General features: G+C 43.4%; 1 protein-coding gene across 1 annotated transcript in view; it reads left to right on the top strand.

Annotated features, from left to right (window-relative positions):
* The first annotated feature begins 452 nt into the window (after positions 1–452).
* Positions 453–12,474, top strand: part of KCNJ6 (potassium inwardly rectifying channel subfamily J member 6) — a 300,315-nt gene continuing 288,293 nt past the window's right edge. Inside the window, exon 1 of the mRNA XM_054468952.2 lies at positions 453–1,051. The gene's annotated coding sequence lies outside the window, so the exon portion shown is untranslated. The remainder of the gene's footprint in view (positions 1,052–12,474) is intronic.

The following is a 12,474-nucleotide window of genomic DNA, read 5'->3' as shown; positions in this document are numbered from 1 at the left end:
TGCAGGCTCCGGCTCCCGCGCCGGGGCTGCTTCTCACGGATTTCAGCCCGGTGGGAGGCAGTGCCCAGAGACTTTTTCCTTATCTCACAAAACGCTAAAAGCCGAACCCCTACAACCAGCAGACAAAACTGCTCCCCGAGCTTCAGCTCTTTCCTGCTTTCTAGGCGTTTCTCCGGGAATAACTTAGTGGCACGGGGAGAAAGGTGGGGACTGGGAGGTCGGGGACCGAAACCCAAAAGATTCCCCCAGCACGGAGCACCCACATTTCCAGTGTCGTGTTGGAGTGGCGGGGGATGCACGTTGGTTTGTGCCCAGCCCGCCCCCACCAAGCCCGGTCCTCGGCGCGCTGACACGCTAGCCGGCATGGGCGGCGGGGTGAGAGTCTCTGGGTCTGTGGCTCTGTCCTGCTCGCCCCCGCCCCTTCCTCCCGGACCGCGCCGGCGCTGTGCGGTCTTTTCCCCAGCACGCGGCGCTGCGCTCGCTTTTATCTCGGAGCCGCGTCGCTTCGTGCGCTGCCAGCGGGGCTCAGCCAGTCGGCTGGAATTGAGTAGCATTCATTGAATCTGCGGATTTCATGACGTCTCTCTGCGTGGTCCACCACTTTTCTCCTAGCCGGGGATATTTTTTTTCTTCTGCCACTCTTATCTTTTCCCACTTCATTCCACCCAGTCTCCCTCCCCCGTCCCTGCCCAAACGCGCGCCCCTCCGCCCCTCCTTTGGCCCCAGCGCTCAGCCCTGCTCTCCGCGCTCGGCCAGAGGGAGCCAGTCCGGAGACGGCCGCACCTGGCTGGAGAGGCTGGGCGGGCGGAGGGGTGGAGACCCGCGGACGCCGGGAAGCCGGACCTGGAGCCGGAACAGCCGCGAGCAGAATGGAGTCTCCTAACAGCCTCTCGGGGCTGATGTGAAATTTGACCATCTGATTCCAGTTTTTTTCTTTTCTTTTTCTTTTTTGCATTTCCTTCCCTCGCCGTCCGTCGTGTAGTGAATTGTTCAGTCTTGCTCCGTTTCAAGAGAGATCATGATTGAGTGAAGCCACCCCGTCCGCAGCCAGGTAAGCGGTGCGCTGAGCTGCTCGCAGGCGAGGAGCTGGCGTCCACCTGGGCGAGGCGTTCCGTGCTCTCGGGTCCCCGCGTCCCCTTCCCCAGCTCCGCCGTCGCCGCAGGCATCTCCACTCTCATGAGAAATATTGTGCCCAAGTCAGCCGAAAGGCGAGGGAGAAGCCGGTTACATAACAGAAGGGGAATCTGTTTCATACGGTTTTCATTAGCGACTGAAACTCGCACGGGGGGCGGGGGGAGGAGGGGTCTGCATCCCTGGGCTCGCAGAAACCCAGTTAGTTATTGCAGACATCATTTCAACATCCGCTGGCAAAGACGAAATGCACTGATTAACTGGCAGGTGCGGCTTGTGGTGTAGTCATTTACAGTTGGGAAAAGCCCATTGTCTTTGTGGAAGGCAGTCTTCTTGTTCTGCTTTGCATGGAGAGGAGAGGAGACAACACGAGAGGGAGGAAAAGTGAGGGTTGGGGAGAAACATGCGGAGAATGGGAAACAGAATACTGTAACTCCTAACTGTTCTCTATCCTTAAAACCAAAGATGTGCTACCATGACTAAAAACAGTGAATAGGAAGATCTCCCTAGGAGTAAACTGAATTATTTTGTAATTGGAAGGGAAGAAAAACGCTTTAGGTAAAATGAGATGTGTGTGGCATTTAGAGGACTGGGTGGCTGTGGATATTTGCTTCCCTGTGGATATATTTTCATTTTCATCAAAACATTAAGCTTGGATTAGTTTTTAAGTGAAATAACATCAGTATTCCCAAAACCCAATAAAAGCCCAGTGGATCCACAGGTACATCTGTTGTACTAGGTGCAATATGGAGAGATTGTCAGGGGAAAAATACATCTTAATAGAAACAGCCACAGAGATAGCGTGAGGTTAGTGGAGAAACAAAATACCAGAATTTTCCAAAGAATTCCGCCTCCAACACCCAAAAAAAGGAAGAGAAAAAAAAAAAAACCCACAACTCCAGTGTTTGGGAGTTGGAGATGTATTATATGTTTAGAGTGTTTCCCAACTGCTGTTATCCAAAGTCTGTCGGTCCCGGAGAGCCCCATGGTACAGGGAGCAATGCCACATCCTGCTAGCCCTGTTCCCTGCCTGCCTTTCTTTTGCTGAAAAAAACGGAAAAGGGTGATGCCCAGGAACTGCTTAGGGAGAAAAAAGGGCTTGCTACAGTCAGGGCTGAGCTAACTGAGCTTCTCCCATTTTGCCTGGAGAAAGAAAAAGAGCTCGAGTCTCCATGGCGACCCAGGTGGGGGGGAGACCGCAGCTCCAGTTACAGGGGAAAAAAATTGGACAAAACTTTCCCGGCTCCAGGCAAAGGAATAAGCCAGCCGCGTGCCCTGTGGCGGGTCCCAGGGCATTGGTTGTGCCCAACTCCCTGACGGCGACGTTCGAGAGGGTGCCCAGAGCTGGCCGGGTGCTCCTCAAACCTCCCGAAAGTTGCCTGGGGGCCGCCGAGGTGGTGGTTCCCCAGCGGGTTCCGGATTCAGCACCAAGGCCAGAGCCCAGGCGCCGAGGGTGCAGCCTCACCGGTCTGCAGCCCCCAGCGAGCAGTACCCACTCCTTTGGTCGCTGGAGGTCAATCACTTTCTATAAATAAATGAGTCTTTGGCTCGTGCAGAATCTGGATATCAAATTACCCACGGAATTACGTGAGGCAAAGAAGCTTGCAAATCATCCATTTTATGCATGGCGGTGCATCAGAGGACCTATTCAGAATCAAGAACACTGGGACAGGGAAAGACCTGAGCTGAACTGAGAGTGGAGACAGGATTCTGTCCTCAGGGGGAGAAAAAGGACGCGCGCGTGCACAGACACACAGACACAGACACACACACACACACACCGATCCGCCTCTGATGAGGGTTGCTAGTTTAGCTGAGTCCCTTTGGCTTTCAAAAGCATGCATCCCTTGCCCTCTCACGCTCTTCTCTTTAACTTTGTTAGGCATAGATGGCAGAAGGGAGCTGTGGAAGCACCCTGGTCAGCGAGAGGCCAGCCAACCAAGTTTGTTCGTTCTTTCTTTCTTTCTTTCTTTCTTTCTTTCTTTCTTTCTTTCTTTCTTTCTTTCTTTCTTTTTTAGACGGAGACTCGCTCTATCACCCAGGCTAGAGTGCAGTGGCTGGATCTCGGCTCACTGCAACCTCTGCCTCCCGGTTTCAAGCGATTCTCCTACCTCAGCCTCCTGAGTAGCTGGGATTACAGGTGCGCACCACCACGCCTGGCTAATTTTTGTATTTTTAGTAGAGACGGGGTTTCACCATGTTGGTCAGGCTGGTCTCGAACTCCTGACCTTGTGATCCGCCTGCTTCAGCCTCCCAGAGTGCTGGGATTACAGGCATGAGCCACCGTATCCGGCCCAACCAAGTTGTTTCTAAGGGTCCTAGGACTCAAGAGGGTGGAGATATAGTTTCCTCTCAGTCTAGAACTGGAAGGAATCAAAACAACACTGGTGAGCTCCCGAAAAGGAGAGAGAGTTTGTTAGCAAGATGAAAGCTAGTGATCACATCTTCAAGCCTGCGTGTGAGCAAGGTGGCTACATTTCCTAGGTTGCAGGCATAGGAAACCGAGAGGAGTCACTTCTCTTAATACAAACAAGGAAGAAACTGCAGGAGGGGAGGATTTATTACCATTCAAGTTCATGTCAACATTCATACAGGGAAAACAGGTAAGTCCATCAAGCCCTTCTCCTCTCACTTTACCAGAAGCTGGTCTTTGCCCTGCTCTTACCCTTGGTAGTAGGTCCCCCACCACCACCACTGTCACTGACATGAAGAGGAAAAATAATACAGGAAGGTGACAGTCATATTTGAAATAGAATGCCTGTAAGAGTGCCATCCAGATGTTACAAGGTATAGTTTGAATTGCAGAGCCCAGTCAAGGTTTGGCAACTGGTTGGAAATGTTGATAAAGCTTCAACAATATCCCTGGCTGCTTTCCTGTTTTGTGGATGCACTTGTGCATGAGGTCTTGAGCTGGTTCTGGTTTGTTGTTTTTAATGGTAAACAAGATATGATCCTGGTTTTCCTTGCTGGGCTTTCCAAGTGTGACATGTTGTTTCTAAAGATATTGCATGCTGAGCACTCAGGATGTGGTTAAAGCAGTGTGTTTATACCTTCCAGTCTTTTCAAATGATTGCTAGTGAAGACAGAGCAATCTATTTCAAACCTAAGCAAAAGGATGAGTTATTACACTATTTCTTACATTTCGGTTCCTGATAGGTATTGACAAGTTTATCCATAATTTAGTTTACGAAAGGGTTGCTACCTAAAGTACACAGAAGAAGTGATGCATGGAGTATTAAACAAAGCAGCTGTTGCTTGGCCTTGTTCCATCTGATATTATCAGCAGGAGGGAAGTAGACATTCATTATGAGGATGAAGCTATACAAGAATATAGACTGTTAGATAAACAAAGTAATGTATTTCTGAGTTCTAAAGTTCAATTTCTCTAATAAATTAAAAAGGGGGGTAGTGTCAATAATCTAGGTATATGAAATTGTTCAGTCAATAATCTTTACTTCTGGTAGTTTCCATGCTCACATATTCAGTGCTTATTCGCCGAACTATGACTTGCTTTCTTCCTAGGTGGCTAATTGATTAACAAAGTGTCACTATGCCCTTTTCAGTCAATAGCATACTCCAAAATAATTGGTTTACTCATTTCAAGTAAGATTTGTTAAGGAGAGCAACTTGTGAAAATTCGCCCCCATTCACTTCATTCCATTTTGCTATTTAAAAAAATCATTTTGATACCTCTTCTAGGTATTGCGTAAACAATAGTTACCTCATCTAGATATTGCCTAAACATTAGTATGTTTTCCTTTGTGTGAGACAGGTCTTTATTTAATACATAGGACTTACATAAACTATTTTCCTTGAGAATAGGGAAGGGCTTTTAATTCAGTCTCATATTCCTCCCTATCATCTCAGTCTACCTCTACTTTATAGGGAAAAAAATTAGAATAGTTATTTGAGAAGTTATAGAAAAAATTAATCGGAGATTAAAAATAAAATGCCCTTATGGAATCTTAACCCATTCACTGATTTTCACAGGTAAGAAATGTTGCTCTCCTCAAGGGTTTAATGTTGACCATGTAAACCTTAATGAAAACAAGATAAATGCTCTTTATGGAAAGGCAGGCAGATAAGGTGAAGCTCTTCTCTTTTTCCCCAGTTCTTCCTTTATCAAATGATATGTAAGTAATATGGAAATGGAAATGGACCAGAGATAGGCAGAGTAGGAGGAAGGAAGAAAGTGAGGGGGAAAAGCAGTTACTTATTGCTAACAGCTTTAAAGTGACAATACTTTTCAAAGTAAGGTTGGTTTTTCTAAGTTCATTGTATTAGAACTTTAAGTTTGGTGGAATTAAGATGTTTAAATTCAGTGAATTTGGATTTATAGCTTATTGAGATGGCATTTATTGTTTCTTCATTTTATCTTCAATAATTGGCATTTAAGTACCAAAACAGAATTGATTCACTCTGGAGTTTTACAAAATTATTAACTTTGGTAATACCAGTAAGGGGGAAATTGGCAGTTAAGTTGAAAAATCATCAAAACACTTTTGTTGCATTAGAGTTTTCTTTTTAATTTATTGAAAGTATTTGGAGAGATAGAAAAATAAAATGTAGCTGTTTAGGATAAAAATACATTTTAAAGTGCATTTTAAATAATTATTTCTAGAAATAATTAGGCTCCGATAAAAAGAAGAGATAATCACAATTGCAGTTAGTGCTCTAATGGTATTCTGAATTTCCTCTGGCAAAGTACTAGAATATACATATACTTGCTATCATTTTAACAACATTAAATAATAGTGAAATTATTTTTCTTAAAGAGCAGTCTCATCATTAAAAGAATAGTCTGTATCCTCTCTAAACTGTAGCTTTGATCTAATCATATCTGCTAATCAATTGTAAATATTCATTTATTTATTTGTTGCTAAATTGAATCATTGTTTAAACAAAACCTCAGAGAATGATTTTGTGCAGTGTGCAATGTTCGAATGGTCATTCAGATCTGATTTTATATGGAATGCAGTAAGGCCATCAGTCAATTTTCCCAATTACAATGTGTAAAGTTAACCCTAAATTTTAACCAAGTGACTAATTTATGTCTATACAAATGTATCCAAGTCAGATTAAACCCATTATCTCCTTGAGTCTCATGTTTCTCATTTTTTCTGTGTGGCTGTGCTTAGGACCAGGAATCATACAGTACTGGTGATTCTTTTAGTGAATAGATTTTGGCTAACATGTATCACCGGTCTTATTCCCAGTCACAGAGATGTGGTTTCCAACATGAAATCCTTACAAAAGGAACCAGAAAGTGCATCTGTGGCTAAAAGATCCATGTCCTTGCCAACAACTGTTCTGTGGGACTAAATCTGAAGGTATTATATGTAATGTGAGAGACATATCTATAAATTAAGTTTAAATCCTGTGGCAGTTTCCTCTTTAAACTTACAGACATCTACTTTTTTCTTATCCAGGATGAGAATTGATTTTTTTAATGATGCTTTAAATTTCTCTTGCATCATCTAGCAGGTACTTGTGCAAGTTTGACAATGTGCTTGGTAGGCGATGTTGCTCCGTGATTAAGAGCACAGGCTCTGCTGTTTCTCACTAACTGAATCTGCATCAAGGTCTAGGTGTATTTGTCCATTTTTGCTAAGTTTGGTGCAGTAACAGCAACCCCAGCATCTCAGTGGCTTACAAAACAAAGGTGTATTATTCTCTGGAGCGCTATGCCTCTGCTGGTCAGCTGTGGCTCTGCCTCCTGTGTCTTCTTCATTCTGGAATTCAAGATCAAGAATTGGTCTGGTCTGGAATACTCTATCCCAGTATCAGAGGAAAAGGAGACTCCCAAGTTAAGCAATGGCCCTTAACATTCCTGCTCAGATATTGGACAAGTTATCCACTCACATTCCATTGACCAGACAATTCACATGTCACACCAGTGTCAATGATCAGTGGGAAGGAGATGTATATTTCTCCCACAGTGAAACACTGCAAGCCGTGCAGCAACAGGTAGAGACGTCTAATCTTTCAGGGAGGGAAGAGAATAATTGGAGACAATAATATAATCCACTATGCTAACTGTGTGACCTTAATCAACTTTATGCCTTGCTTTCCCTATCATAAAATAATAACAATAAGAGTAATAATAACAACATATACCTCAGAGATGTTATGAGGATTCATGTGATAACGTAAGTAAAGTTCTTAGTACAGACCAGGAGCGGTGGCTTACGCCTATAATCCCAGCACTTTAGGAGGCCGAGGCGGATGGATCACTTGAGGCCAGGAGATAACTTGAGACCAGCCTGGCCAAAGTGGCAAAACCCCATCTCTACTAAAAATACAAAAATCAGCCAGGTGTGGAGGCACGTGCCTGTAGTCCCAGCTACTCAGGAGGCTGAGGCACAAGAATTGCTTGAACCCGGGAGGCAGATGTTGCAGTGAGCTGAGATCACACCACTGCACTCCAGCCTGAGTGAGAGGGAGACTCTGTCTCCAAAAAAAAAAAAAGTTCTTTGTACAATGTCCAACACAAAGTAGGCACTTTAAAAATAGCAGATGTTGTTATTCATTTATTGCAATGTGGCATTAACTTCAGTTCTTGATGAGCCTGTGTATACTATATTAATTAGAAAGTTCTTGAAACAGAAAATATGTAAATCTCACTAGTTTAGCAAAATAGAAGATTTCTTTCATTCACATAAATCTAATTCGTTGATGCCATACAAGGACCCAGGCTGAGGGACACTTTGTCATCTTTAGCACATGGCTTCTAAGATCTCCTGAGTGGTGATATCCAACTAGCAGACAAGGAAAGAGGGAGAGTAGATGATTATGTAGAAGATTTTAATGATCCGGGCCTAAAAGTAATGTATATCCCTCCTATTCATATTCTATGGTCATACCTAACTGCAAGAGTAGCTGCAAATTGTAGTTCAGCTCTATATCCAGGAGGAGGGGAAACTGGTAGGGTGAACACACTGGAGTGTCTGGTATGCATGCCCAATATAAATTTCTGGCAACAAAGAAATACAGCTAATGTGAATCGGGAATAGAGTAAGGCAGAGGAAATGATTTATCCTAGTGGTGAAAAGATTCCTGGTAGAGATAATATTTCCTGTTGCCCTTGAATCATTCTTTAGTGGTGTATTTTTTTAAATAAATTAGTTGGGATATTTTGACTTTTGGAGTAGGTGTAGATGATTCTTAACAAAAGAGATGCAAATACATATTGTTTGATTTCTGTTAGCTGATCTGTTAGACACAAAGGAGAAAAGCCGACTTCACAACCCATGCTCAAAAGCAATGTTCTAATCTTGACAATTACACCCACATTGTGTCTAAGAATGCTGAAGAATTAGATTCTGTCTTCTAATATCTGGCACTTGCTGTTGACTAGCAATTTGTATTTTGTTTTAAATCACCTAAATGTCCATAGGTTAGACACATGCTGTAAGTTTAGGTTGAATTAATCTACTAATAGTCATTGTTTTCCTGAAAATAGACCATGTAATTTGTAAGTAGTGTTTGAGAACCTCTGCTTCCCTCAAGGAGAAAACTTGGAAACTAAGTTCCATACCTTTTCAGTAGAAGCAAAAGAACAGCTTTAATGCCAAACTTACAACCTAGAAAAGAGAAATGTCAGGGAGAAATATCTGAGAAGACTATGAGAGGAAGAACCAGAAGAAACAGAGTGGTGATCCATAATACTTCTAGTTCTCTTACATCATTTCCATTTCCCTAACTCAGATATCACAGCCACCTACATTCATGCAAGGGAAAACATTATCAAACTGAAACAGTAAATACCAGTAATGCATGTTAATCCTTCCATGGGGCAGTAATACTGGATTAGAAAACTCTTGACCTCTTCAAATATCGTGCCATTCCAAAGTAAATAATGTCTCATAGTGGAACTTCTGTTTAATGAAGAGAATGTTTTTGAGGACAGGATTTATTTCACTGCCACATTCAATCATTTCAATTTAAAAGGGATATAATCCAACAATCTATGTGCAGAAGGGAATAGGCAGGACAGTACGTGAGTCCAAACCATGTAATATTAGAGTAGATGAAAGAATTAGGGATGTTTTCCCTGGAGAATATGTGGGGGAGGAGACATGATAGTTGTTTTCAGGCATCTTGATATTTGAAGATGAAGAAGGATTATAATTGTTCTGCTGGGCTCTAAGGGATAAAAGTGGGACCCAGCAGTGGAAGCTACAAAGTGACATATTTTGGTTCAATATAAGAAAGCATTTTCAGTAGTCAGAGCGGGGCAGAGGTAATGTGATCTGTCTTCTCTGCATTTACACAGCTCTGAATTCTTTGTCACTAGAAGCATAAAGAAGCTGAGAGAGCTAGGAACTGGGGTTGGAGTATATGTATTTCAAAGTCTCTGCCAACACAGAGCACTTCTAATGGCTGTGAGAGAAGCGGTGCCCTTCAGGCTCAGTCAACAAATCAGACTGGACCTCACCACTCTATGGGGCCATCGCTTTATGACTTAGGGAGCCATCTTTTCTCTATAAAAGAAATGAATCACATTTAACCAAAAATGACATCTCAGTCCCTACACGAACATTGTGTCTATGAGAGCAGGTCTGGAATGCAGTAATCATATGACTAAGCAGCATCACATGACTAAGAGGCAGGGTACAGGACTCACTGCTCATGGAAAAGCTTTACCCTTGCTTTTTGTTGTCAACACACTACCTTCAGTCAAAAGACAGGGAATGAAATCTCTCTTTGGAGGCTTTTTCATCACCTTATAACCTTTTCAGAGCCAAGACTCCATGACGAGTTAGGCAGAGCACACTTCAGGTTTTTAGACATCTCTAACGTGCAAAATATAGTGCTACTAACATATAATTCCTCCTCTCAAGAAATCTAGTTTCAATAATGGCAACGAAGGGGTAGATTCCTTCCTCTTCAGCTGTCTCCCGAGGTCTCACCAGTCAATACCCTAAACATATTCACCCTCTTAAATTTTCATTAGCCCTCCTGGGGTGGCTGGGCCCACAGCAGTAAAGCATGTAAAGAGAGGGCAGAAAGAGGACGGCAAATAAAGAACCTATGACATTATGTGTTGTCATTGGAAGAGAGGCTGAATTAGGTGGCCCTCTTTTTTAATCAGCACTTAAGGAGTGTTGGGCCCAAGCCCACACTCCACATGTCTCCTTGACTGGCCACAGTTGGGGGTCTCTGTGGACAAAAGGAGGCATCAGAGCTGACGAAAGTCAGCTGAGGTCAGCGGTTCCCATAGTGTGTCCCTGAACCAGCAGCAGCATCACCAGGGAGCTGGCTACAAATGCAAATTCTCAAGCTCACCCCCGATCTACTGGATCAGGAACCCTGAGGACAGGGCCAATCATCTGCCCATCCCCTCCAGGGATTCTGATGCACTCTAAAAGGTGGGAGCTACTGGCTTAGGTTTTCCTCAGATCTGCTTTAAGGAGGAACCCAGACACAATGCCCCTTCTCACAGCCTTCTTCCCACAATAAAGACCTCCAAGTCCAGGCTCATGCCAGAGCCAGGTAGGGTCACAACTAGAGATGGAATGCCAGAATGCCCACTGCAGAGGCAGATTTTACCTGGACTCAATGTCTAGGGGGGAAAAAAAAGCAAAAACAAAAAGCTTTTGGTCCATCAGAAAAAATACTCATGATCACACTAAGTTGCAAAGATTATGAGCAGAAAGCAAGGGCTTCTCTGTTATGCAGGTTATTTAAATAAACTGCTTAGTATTTTGGAATTACAGTTAATCCATCCTGAAGTTTATTTGTTCTTTTCAAAATTAATAGTCTCATTTATTATCCTTTAAATAAAAGACGCTATCAGTGAATAAGAATGTTGTACTCTTGAGAAAAGCCATATTAAGAAAATTGAATAGAGGGCTTATCACAGCAGACCTTCATGCAGTCAAGTGAGGAATAGTTATAACTATATAACATTTACTTTCATTCTAAACATCTCCTGACCACCTTCATATTGCCAGGTATTGGCCTTTCATAGCTATGTCCAGAATTGTCTTAGCTTCTTGGGTTAGTCAGTTGACAAATCTCTACTAAGTACCTACTATCTAAAGAAGACAAGGGGACATAGGCAAAAAAATGCCCTGATTTTAGTTCCCAGAGGCCTTAAACTTAGAAAATGAGAGTATTGATGAAACAATAATGTACACAAAGAAGCATAGCATTACACAAGAGAATGGTGCTAGACTTTAAGTGAGGGAGGAGAACATTAATAAGGGCTGGTATCTGCAGAAAACATCCAGGGATGTGGGGAAATGTGAAGGAGTCTTGGAAGAACAGTAGCATTTTGGTGCTTAGTAAGGTTTTCCCAGGAGAAAGGAGGGCTTTCCAATGAGGAACCCACCTATAGGTTGGTGCAAAAGTAATTGCGGTTTTGCCATTACATATATATAGGGTGTATTGGCAATAAGGATTGATCAGGCAGGGGTATGGTCTACCACACCATGGAAATCAGAACGCCACGCATCGGCATGGTACATGAGCTCATAGCTCTTGGAGAAGTGACTGCTTTGATTGGGGGCAAGTGGGAGGAAATACAGGGATTTTAATCTGGCAGTCATGAGCAAGACAGAGTTAAATACTAGGATTAGGACACACAGCTAGGACACTGATCAGAAGGCAAGAAGCCCTAAGCATGTGCGAAGCAGTAAATGAGTAATAGAAAAATGGACCTGCTTTAGTGTCATCAGTGGTGCTGAGAGCAGATAATCACTCATGAGCCAGGAGAGCAGGCTGATGATGGATTCCGCCCAAAGAAAGCTCTCACACCACACTGCATGGGCCAGAGCGCACGTGGCTGCAGTCCAGGCGCAGAGTGTTGAAGTTGTTCCAGTGAATAAATAGCAGTGCTGGGCAGAGAGCTAGGTGAGCCGCTGCAGCAGCCAGATAGGGGCTGTGGTGTCTTGTCACTTTCATGTGCAAGGTTTTGGCTGGCAGAGTTTAAGAGCATGTTTTTGGGGATTTGCTGTGAATGGGAAACTTGTTCATCCTGAATATGATGGGACCATTTTATTTTGTGATCTGGAGCAGAGAGTAGACAAGACTCCTTTTTTTCTCCTGTGCAAAAACAATGTTGCTTGATGTTCATCTCCTAGTCATTCAGCCATATCTGTCAAACTACGAACCTTCTCTCTGCCCATGAAGTAAAACTCACTTATGCTTTGATAGAAGTCACTGGGAATTTAGCCTGGCTCCCAAGCAGCATGAATGGAGACCCCATGAAAACAAGGAGTCTATAGTAAAAACATAAAATGGGGTTTACGTGGAACTTAACCTTTATGGCACAGCCCACTACTTCAGTATAGTGATAAGTGTGCGTCAGTATAGAACTTCCAAGTAAGTGAAGATAAT

The sequence above is a fragment of the Pongo pygmaeus genome, chromosome 22, assembly GCF_028885625.2.
Source record: "Pongo pygmaeus isolate AG05252 chromosome 22, NHGRI_mPonPyg2-v2.0_pri, whole genome shotgun sequence".
Taxonomy (NCBI): Eukaryota; Metazoa; Chordata; class Mammalia; order Primates; family Hominidae; genus Pongo; species Pongo pygmaeus.
Note: the sequence above shows the minus strand (reverse complement) of the source record. Positions and strands in the feature narration are given on the sequence as shown.